Source organism: Marmota marmota, unplaced genomic scaffold (genome assembly GCF_001458135.2).
Source record: "Marmota marmota marmota unplaced genomic scaffold, marMar, whole genome shotgun sequence".
NCBI lineage: Eukaryota > Metazoa > Chordata > Mammalia > Rodentia > Sciuridae > Marmota > Marmota marmota.
This window is the reverse complement of record NW_025999946.1, coordinates 5165430-5176474: the sequence shown is the minus strand read 5'-3', so window position 1 is coordinate 5176474 and position 11045 is coordinate 5165430.

The window sequence follows — 11045 nt, the reverse complement described above, 5'->3', positions numbered from 1 at the left end:
TTGGAAAGAACAGGGGAAATGACAGTGTCCTCTGCATTAGTGATCTTATGAGCGTCCTTGAGAGAGTTTACAAGATGAAGAGGTTGAAACAGAAGCCTCCTCACTATTTCTGAACTGTGAATAGACAGTCCTTTCCAGTCAGGTCACATGGAAAGGTGATTTTTGGCAATCAGAGGAATGAATGTTAAGTATCTGCTTTAGTGTTAGTGAAAATATGGCTGAAATTTCTAGTGCTAGGCTCACAAGGTCCAGGTATTTGAGTTACCCAGGTAAAATGGTCACTTCACAACAGGCCTACAGTTATATTAATTCTCATCTTCTTCCAAGATTTTCTATCATTCTATAAAATACCCTGCCCCAGGTTCACTTATAAGTCCACTCTAATTTCTGAAGCAATCACTCTTGAGTACACTACTGAGTATGTAAAGACTAAAAATCCCCCTTGCTTAGAAAAATAAATTTTATTTTAGGAATTTTGCTATGTGGCTTACATTCTTTCATCAACTTCCATAAAAATCACCAGGTCAGGAATTCTAAAATACTCAAATCATAAGTATCTCTAGAAAATGTAATAAAATTTTTAAAAACATCTCTTTTTTTTAAAGCAGGGTTTGTTTAAATAGATCACATACTGAAGGGAAAATGAGAACTCCCTTGGAAAATATAGTATATAATTATCCATAATACCCCAAATTATAGTACTATGCTATTCTTAAAAATGGGTCCCTAAATAAAAATTCTAGATATGGACTGGGGGCAAAGCTCAGCAGCAGAGTGATTGCCTCGCATGTATGAAGCAATGGGTTTAATCTCCAGCACTATCACAAAACAAACAAAACTGGATGTGTACCTAAAATGCTGCAGTCTGGCTGGGCACAATTCAGGAGCCACTTTTCAAAAGAAACAAACTTTATTTTTAGAACACACACACCACACCACACAGCTCCTCAGGAAAAACCCTCAGAGCCCAACTGCCACCACCGGCTTCCCATAAGCCTCTTCACCTCCCCACTCCTCCTGCTCTTGAGGCCAATTGGCTGGGTCGCGTGGGCGGAGCCAAAAAAAGTCCCCCAATGAGCAGCTCCGTGGTCTGAAAGGGCGGGGAAACAGCCCAATGAGCATCACTGCAGAGGAGCCAATCAGTTGGCAGCTAGAAGTTTGCTGGGGCCCCTTCCGCTGTGGCTCTCAACAGTACCTAATGCTGGAGGGTGTATGTTGGGGACTATGAATAAAACCATGCAGTGCTCCTCTTCTTTGGGTGATTTTAATACCTTTATCTTCTTCTTAATTGGGTACAAACCATTTCATATATACTCTGTATTTCCTTTTCTAAGGCTAGGAACATAGAAAAGACTGGGGAATAGCAGTGTCCATTAACCTGAGATCTTTCGACTGCAGATGAGAAAATACTAATTTAATTTGGCTAAATCCAAAGGGAATTTATTGGTTCCTGTATTTGAGTGGCTTAGGGAAGACTATGGCTTTAAGCATAACTGGATTATAGTCTCAATAAATCAAATCTTTCTTTCTTTCCATGTCTCTGCACCTTCCTTATCTCAGTGGTTTGGCCTCATTTTTCTACGCCAGATAGACTTCTCTAATTTTACATCTTTCAAGCATAGTACCTCCAAGAGAGAATTAATCTCTGTCAATACCCACATATTAATTTTCGGGAAGGATTTTTATTGGCTTTGTGAAGATTATATGTCTAATATTTAATGGCTGACCGTATCAGGGAGGCAGGGTACAATGATTGGCTAGTTCTGGGTCATATTCATTCCACTTTGGTAAAGGAGAGGGGAGATGGTTAGAGAAAAGAGATCAGTATAATGAAAAGCTCCATCACTTAGTATTAAGTGATAACTGGAGGGTAAGACAGAGCTCAATCTAAAATTTTCTACCTTTGATTTTTCTCCATGTTTTAGTTTCCTGTAACAACTATAATTTGCTTAAGTTGATATTTTTTGTTAGCACAAATCACATTACATCTTCTTTCTTTTTTCTTCTTACACCATTTGAACTCAGTGTTCTCTTTCTGAACCCCTTTTGCTTAATAATATTTAAAGAAATATTATATTTATATATACAACTCACTGGTACCTGAATAGAAACATTTTGAGATGAGGCCTCTCATTTTGTGTTGCTATAACAAAATATTTGAGGCTGGGTACTTTATAAAGACGTAGCCTAGTGCACTGGTACATGCCTATGATTCCAGTTACTAAGGAGGGTGAGGCAGCACAATTGCAAGTTTGAGGACAATCTCTGCCAATTTAGTGAGACTCTATTTTAAAAAACAAACAAACAAATAAATAAATAAATAAAAATGAGCTGAGATGTAGCTCAGTGATAGAGTACTAGCATGCTAGCATGCACAAGGCCCTGGGTTCAATCTCTAGTACCTTAGGGGAAACAATAAATGGTTTGTTTGTCTCACAGTTTTGGGGACTGAAAATCCAAGATTGAGTGGCTCTGTCTCCTTAGTTTCTTATGAGGTCCTTTGGGCTACATTATAATGTGGTGGATAGCATCCCATGGTGGGAGTACATGGGAGAGAGACCACAATGCAAGAGAGGAGCTAGAGAGCATGTATAGGTGTCCTTGTATAAGAACCCCACTCTCACAGGAACTAATCCACTCCTATGAGACCAAACCCATTCCTCAAGACTAGCATTAATCCCTTCATGAGGGAGGTCAGGACCCAATCACCTCCTAGTAGGTCCCACCTCTTAAATGTCACTTTTTAATGCCATTACAGGCTTCAACATGAATTTTGTTGGAGACAAATCACATCAAAATATAGCAGCTTCTCTGAGGCAACAATTACAAAGATAAAAAACCCAGTTTGAATCTAAAATGCATTTTTTAAACCAAGAGCTTGAGGCTTGCACTAAGGGACCCCGTCTCTATCAGGGGCATCCCCTTAACATGGTAAAGAGAATGTTGGCTGAAGATGAGTATTTCTTTTTTTGGGTGGTAGTGGTACCAGGGATTGAACTCAGGGGCACTTGACCACTGAGCCACATCCCCATCTCTATTTTGTATTTTATTTAGAGAGAGGGTCTCACTGAGTTGCTTAGCAACTCAGTGAGGATCTCACTTTTTGCTGAGGCTGGTTTTGAACTTGCAATTCTCCTGCCTCAGGCTCCTGAGCCGCTGGGATTACAGGCATGTACCACTGTGCCAGGTGAAGATGAGTATTTCTGATTTGAAAAAAAAAAATCTCGGGGCTGGGGTTATGGCTCAGTGGTAGAGTGCTTGCCTTGCACATGCAAGACCCTGGGTTCAATCCTCAGCACCACATAAAAATAAATAACATAAAAAAAAATCTCAAGGCTGGGATTGTGGTTTAGCGGGAGAGCACTTGCTAGCATGTGTGAGGCCCTGGGTTCTATCCTCAGCACCACATATAAATAAAGGTATTGTGTCCACCTACAACTAAAAAAACAAAAATAAAATGTTTTAAAAAACTCAATTTGGCAGAGTTAAGAATAAAAATACAATCTCTGAAGATTGATCAACTGAATTAAAGTTCCCTACTGTTAATTTCAACCTTTTGATTATGTAAGGAAAATAAGTACTTATCTGTTCATACTTCTTCACATATTTACCATTTATAGTATTCTTCATTTCTTTGTCTGAAAGAACAATTCTTATGATACAGGTCTACTAGTGGCAAAGTTTTTCAAGTTTCTTTCTTTTTTTAAAAAAAAAAAACCTTTATTTAATTTACTTATTTTTATGTGGTACTGAGGATGGAACCCAATGCCTCACATGTGCTAGGCAAGTGCTCTACCACTGAGCACAACCACAGCCCAGTTTTTTTAACTTTCTGTTGTAAAGAAATTTTTATTTTGCTTTCATTTTAAAAAAGTGTTTTCCCTAGGCATAGAATTCTAAGTTGACATTTTTTTTCTCCCCTTTCAGTATATTAAAGATTTACTCCACTGACTTCTGTCTTTTATTCTTTCTAAGGAGAAGTCTGCTGTTATTCCTATTTTCTCAGCTTCTGTAATCATATCGGCCAATTCCCAAAATATCTTCCTCTTTCTGTGTCTCTCTCCATATTATATATACAATCTATATAGTTATGATATGTAATATAGAATTATAGGATATATCACATGTAATGTGTATACTATACATAATATATAATTATATATCATATAAGGTATATGTAATATAATACATAATATATTACATAAGAAATATGTAATATACATTATACACATTACATATGATATACCTCATGTGATAATACATAAATATATGTGACAATATCTTATATAATATAATACAATATATAACATGCATTATAGCATATAATTATATATTTCATATGAGTGTTTCATAAATATACATATATAAATATAAATATGTACATATCCCATTGGTTCTGTTTCTCTGGAGAACTCTAATACAAGTACACATTTCCATTCTGGCCCATCTGATTTTTATGAGATCAAAGGTGAGCTGAATTGTTCCACCTTACCTTTCAGATGGGTACCCTTCAGCCTTGGGTATTTTTCTCAAATGCATGTTCTGAACAGTAGTCAAAGACCTAAAGGTAATCCTCTGAAAATCTTCAGAGTGCTCTTCCCAGGCAGATCTCTTTTCTGGTATTTTTTTTTGTACCAGAGATTGAACTCAGGGGCACTCAACCACCGAGCCACATCCCCACTCCTATTTTGTATTTTATTTACAGACTGAGTTGCTTAGTGCCTCGATAAGTTGTTGAGGCTGGCTTTGAACTAATGATCCTCCTGCCTCAGCCTGCCGAGCTGCTGGAATTACAGGCATGCGCCATTGTGCCTGGCTCTTTTCTGGTATTTTTATTGCAGATTATAGCCTTATTGATCTCCTAGTAATTCCAGTAACACCTCAACTCAGGGAGTCTGTGGACTCTTTGAGTTCTTCCTCCCTGTACAGGCAGTAAGAACAAATTTTAAACTCATTTCACTTTTAGGGATCACTGTCAAGTGCTACTGCTATGAACTGCTACTGTGGTCCAATGTTTGAACATAACTGTTTCATATATTTGCTTGTTTTATTATAATTATTATTATTGTTGTTGTTTTTTCATTGTTGGTGATCGAATCAAAGACAAACACTCTATCACCCCAGATCCTGGTTTTCTAAAATTTTAGGCAAGAGAGTTGTTATGGTTTGAATCTGAGGTGTCTCTCCAATAGCTCCTATGCTAATGGAAGAATATTCAGAGGTGAAATTATTGGACTGTGAGAGCTATAACCTAATTAATTAATCATGGTTTTAAATGGACTAATTGGGTGTTAACTGTAGGCAGGTGGGGCATGGCTGGAAGAGGTGGGTCACGAGGGCATGCCCTAGAGGGATTTATCTTCCCTATGCCTTCTTTTTTTCTTTTTATTTTTTTGCAGTTGTAAATGGACAGAATACCTTTATTTATTTTTAATGTGATGTTGAGGATCGAACCCAGGGCCTCACACATGCTTGGCAAGCACTCTGCCACTGAACTACAGCCCCAACTCTTCCTTGTGCCTTCTTAACCTGGCATGTGCTCCCTTTCCCTTTCTCCCCTTATCTCTCCCTCCTTCCTGGCCACCATGAGTGGAGTCGCACTCCCACACCATGCCCTTCCACCATAATGTTCTGCCTTACCTTGGGCTCAGAGCAATGGACCATGGACTAAACTTCTGAAACTGTGAGCCAAAATAAGCTTTCCATCCTTTAAGTTGTTCTTGTCAGGTATTTTGTCAGTGATGAAAATCTGACTACAACAAGGGTAAAGCTAGTCTCTGTTTTCTGACCTTCTTCAACAAAATTGGAAGTCAAATTCCCATTTGTTTATCCCATTCTTAGTTAGGTTTTCTGTCACTCACAGCTAAAAGCATTCTTAAAGGATGTATGCTGTCTTTAATAATTTAGGTGACTCATATATTTTGGCTAAAACATAATCTTTACTATTTATCAAAACAAAGAATAAGGGCTGGGGCTGGGGCTCAGTGGCAGAACGCTTGTCTCGCACATGTGAGGCACTGGGTTCAATCCTCAGCACTACATAAAGATACACAAAATAAAAAATATTTAAAAAAGTATAAAATGGCAACATTACTAAAATCATCATTATAAAAGGAGATTATTATCATTAGTATATTGGACATACTGAAGAATGTAGCTACTGCAATAAGAAAACAACACATGGGGATAAATATTGGAAATAAAGAGGCAAATAAGTCTTATTTTTTTCAAATGATGTAATTGCATAATAAGAAAACTCAAGAGATTCTACCAAAAGTAAACCTTATTTATAATTAATAAGAGGCTTTATCTTATGATAACAATAAAATAGCTTTTCTTTAAATAAGAAATAAGTTCCTGGAAAAAAAGTCATTTCAGTTATCAACAAACTACAGATACCTAGAAATGAGAGAGAGATATTTCTAATGGAAAAAGAATACATTTGACTGACAGAGCACACACACAAAAAATCTTTGTAATCATTATATATAAGATCCATATTTGGGGGCTGGGGTTGTGGCCCAGTGGTAGAGTGCTCGCCTCGCACGTGCAAGACTCTGGGTTCGATCCTTAGCACCATATAAAAATAAATGAATAAAATAAAGGTTAAAAAAAGATCCATATTTAGGAACCCCATTTCCAAATATTTCTGAAGGAGACGTCTTGAAGATTTTCTTTCAAAATCCACCCAACCACCTGGTGCAATGGACGAGCCTGTAATTTCTGCAGGTTGGGAGGCTAAGGCAGGAGGATCATGAGTTCAAAGCCAGCCTCAGCAAAAGTGAGGTGCTAAGCAACTCAGTGAGTCCCTGTCTCTAAATAAAATACAAAATAGGGCTGGGGATGTGGTTCAGTGGTCGAGTGCCCCTGAGTTCAATCTCTGGTAACAAAAGAAAAAAAAATCCACCCAACCACAAAATTGATCAGCTAAAGCCTGACAGTAATCAATTAGTTAAAAAGTTGTGACTGGGTTTCCTGTATTTTTCTTTGGTTCTCAGCATAGTGGGGTTCAATTTGATGTTCTCACCAGTAGCTTTTAGCACATTTGAATGAAGTCTATTGCAGTTGGCAAAATGCTGAGTTACCAGATGCTATGTAGAGTCACATCATGTGACCCAGACAATTAACAATTTAGTTCGCAAAGCTGTGGACAAGAATAAAGTTAAAGATGATTATCTAGGATCTCCTGAATAATGTAGGCTGAAATGGGACAAGAGGTAAATGGGTGGTGGGCCTTATGGGACTGTTTTGCTAAATTTAATTATTTATGTATTTCTTTTGAGTGAATTTCTGAAAGTACTGGCATTCCTATTTCAGCCAAGCAAGTTTTCTGTATAGAGACCCAGAAATTCACACTGTAGCCAAAACTGTTCTTATGGATGGAATTGGCAACCTGCTGGGTTAGTGTTTACTGAAAGCCAATTCTTGAATTAACTGCATTAGAATCAACAAGGAGGGGCTGGGATTATGGCTCAGCATATTGTGTACAACTACAACTAAAAAATAAATATTTATTAAAAAAGAATCACCAAGGAAACTTACTAATTAATACAAATTCTTTGGCCCTACCATAGACTTTCTGAATCAGATCATCCTGAGAAGTGCCTAGATATTTGTATTTTAAAAGCACTCCCTTAACTGATTTTAACGTGCAGTCAGATTTTAGAACTATTGATTTAGATGTCTGGAAGATTCTATACTCTTAAATGTTTTTCCTGTTCTCTTGCAACAATACCTGAAATTTTATATTACTCTTAGTATTGAAGGTTATGGTTGATGTGCAAATGTTAGTGATGTGTAGTAATCTAGGCTCCTTCAATAGAGAGTGACAGGAACTCAATTTAAGAAAACTGGCTAACCTAACTGAGAAAAGGGAGGCTATATTTTTCAGTCATAAGTCTTTCTATTTTTTTTCTCTTTTCTTTTCCTTTTTGTAGTACTGGGGATCAAATCCAGAGCCTTACACATGTTAGGCAAGCATCTACCACTGAGTTATATCCCCATCCCTGAGTCTTTCCTTTTCTTAGAAGGTCACTCTTTGTTTATGTATTTATCTCTCTATATACCTATTGGATATCTATATCTATCTATATAGAGTTATAAATATATATTTAAATATAGACACATCTATATATAGTGTCTATAAATATATAAATGTGGATTTCAATATATATATATACACATACATACATACATAGATATGGACATCAGTTGGCATACACACACACACACACACACATATCACTCATTGGTTCTGTTTCTCTTGAGAACTCTAATATATTCAGAAACTGAAAAACTATAAGATCAGTCTGGCCTCTGTCTGTCTCCTGGTCCCTTTCTCTCTCCATAGTATTGCCTTCCAGTTGAAGCTCCTTATGGTGTTTCACAGAGCTCTAGGCATTCCATCATGAAATCTAAGTGACTGTGGATACTCCCTATTGTCACATATGTGGGAAAAGAAAGCATGACTTTGGTAACTTCCATATTAGGGAGTCACTCTTTCTTGCACTGAATCAAACTGGTCATTCCTGAACCAATCACTATGACTTGGTGAACAAACATTATTGTTTGGCTTTTCTAGGACCACCTCGAAAGCTATATTCCTATGTGTCAGAAAGGGACAAGCACTTATATCAGGAAATTAGGAAAGTAAAAGTTTTCTTTGATCTCTTAGCTTAGTTTTTTTTTTTTTTTTTTAACCAAGGATTGAGCCCAGGGGCCACATCCCCAGCCCTTTTTAAAAAATATTTTACTGAGAGACAGGGTTTTGCTGAGTTGCTCAGGGCTTTGCTAAGTTGCTGAGGTTGGCTCTGAACTTGCAATCCTCCTGCCTCAGTCTCCTGAGTTGCTGAGTTGCTGACTACATGTTAAAATCAGTTAAGGGAGTGCTTTTAAAAATACAAGTGCACCACTATGCCCAGCTTTAGCTTAGTTCTTTGGGCAGAATTTGTCACTTGGCTACCATACTTGCAAGGGAGACTGGGTAGTTTAGTTATTTAACCAGGTTCTGATAGGAGGAAGGAGATATAAATTTGGGGTGGAAAACTAGTTAGACAAATTATTCCTTAGGGTTTGGTAGGGGCCTACCTTGTCTAGCATATTTGCCTCCTGTGGCAGATTGTGTTTTCCAAATATTCTCTTTATGATATGACATTGATACTTCTCCATCAAGGAGTGGGGTCTATGTTTCCTCCTCAGAATCTCAGTTAAATCTATGTACAACTAGGCAGAAGTGATCTGTGACTTGCAAGTCTTTGATAGAAAAAGGTAAAGCAGCTTCTGCCTAGCTCTTGATTTCTTGGAAGACGTGCCTTCAGAATTCTGAGCCCCATATAAAATCCAGCTACCAAGAAGCTACCATGCTTGGGACACCATGTAGAGGACCACATAGAAATAAAGATTCTTAAACCAGGTACAGTGGCGCATGCCTATAATTCTAGTGGCTCAGGAGGCTGAGGCAGGAGTATTGAGAGTTCAAAGCCAGCCTCAGCAACTTAGGGAAGCCCTAAGCAACTTAGTAAGGCCCTGTCTCTAAATAAAATGTATAAAAGGGCTGGCGATGTTGCTCAGAGGTTAAGCACCCCTGGGTTCAAAAAGCATCCCTAGGACCAAAAAGAAAGAAAGAAATAGAGATTCTTGAAAGGCTCCATCTGTTCAAGACTCCCAGCTTTTCAACTCATCCCTGTCCAGGTATTAGACATGTGAGTAAAAAACCACTGGAGATGTCTCTAGCTGTAGATACCATCTCACTACAACCTCACGAGAGACTCTAAGTTGGAACATACTAGCTAAGTCACTTCCAAATTCTTGAGCTACAGAAAACTTGAAAGCTATAAAGGATTATTATTTTGGAGTGATATATATGTAGCAACAGATAACTAATACAACTCTATACACTACTGAATAGGGTAAAGAAGAAAATGAATACTGGGTAGGTAACCAATGGTGTTTTCAGTTCTCATAATAATAAATGTTTTAAAAACAACAATTTGATGCCTATATCAAAGATATCTTTGAATTTTTTTGAGTTTTTATACTTATAGGCATTGAATATATATTTGAATTTATATATGTGTGTGTACATATGTATCTATACACATACACATACATACACACACACGTGTGTTTGCGCGTGCGCATGTACTGAGGATTAACTCCAGCTGCTTCAACAGTCCCTTCTTATTTTTTATTCTGAGATATGGTCTCTCTAAGTTGTTGAGGGTCTGGCTAAATTGCTGAGGCTGGCCTTAAATTTATGATTCTCCTACCTCAGCCTCCCCAGTTGCTGGAATTACAGGTGTGTGCCATTGCACTTGTATTAAATCTCAAAGACATTTTAAAGAATTACTTACACTAATAAAAGATTAGATACACCTAAATGTCAAATAATAGGGAGATAAGTCAAATAAATTATGGTCTTGTACAGTTTGAATATTATAAATATACATATATTTTGGTACTGGGGATTGAACCCCCCAACACTTTATCACTGAGATATGCTCTCAGCCCTTTTTAATGTTTCATTTTGAGACAGGGTTTTGCTAAGTTGCTGAGGCTGGCTTCAAACTTGTGATTCTGCTGTCTCAGCCTCCTGAGTTATAGGGACTGCAGGCATACACTACCATATCTGGAAAGAAAAATCAAATTTTTGAAGAATATTCAATGTCAAAGACAATATGCTTTTTAAAAAAATATTTTTAGTTGTAGGTGGACATAATACCTTTATTTATTTATTTTTATGTGGTACTAAGGATTGAACCCGGTGCTCACCTGTGTGAGGCAAGTACTCCACCACTGATCTATAACCCTAGCCCAAGGATATATGTTCTTAATATAATAATGGTAAGGCGAAAATAGCAGGAATAAAAATTGAACATTTATAAAAGGGGTGAGTTTTATGGTATATAAATGATCTCAGTAAAAATTTTGTATGAGAAAAAATCAAACACACACATAAAAATATATATGAATAGAGTAAGGCTAAAAGAATATATTAAAATGTTAATAATAGTTATCTTTAACAACTGGAATTTTTCATAATTTAA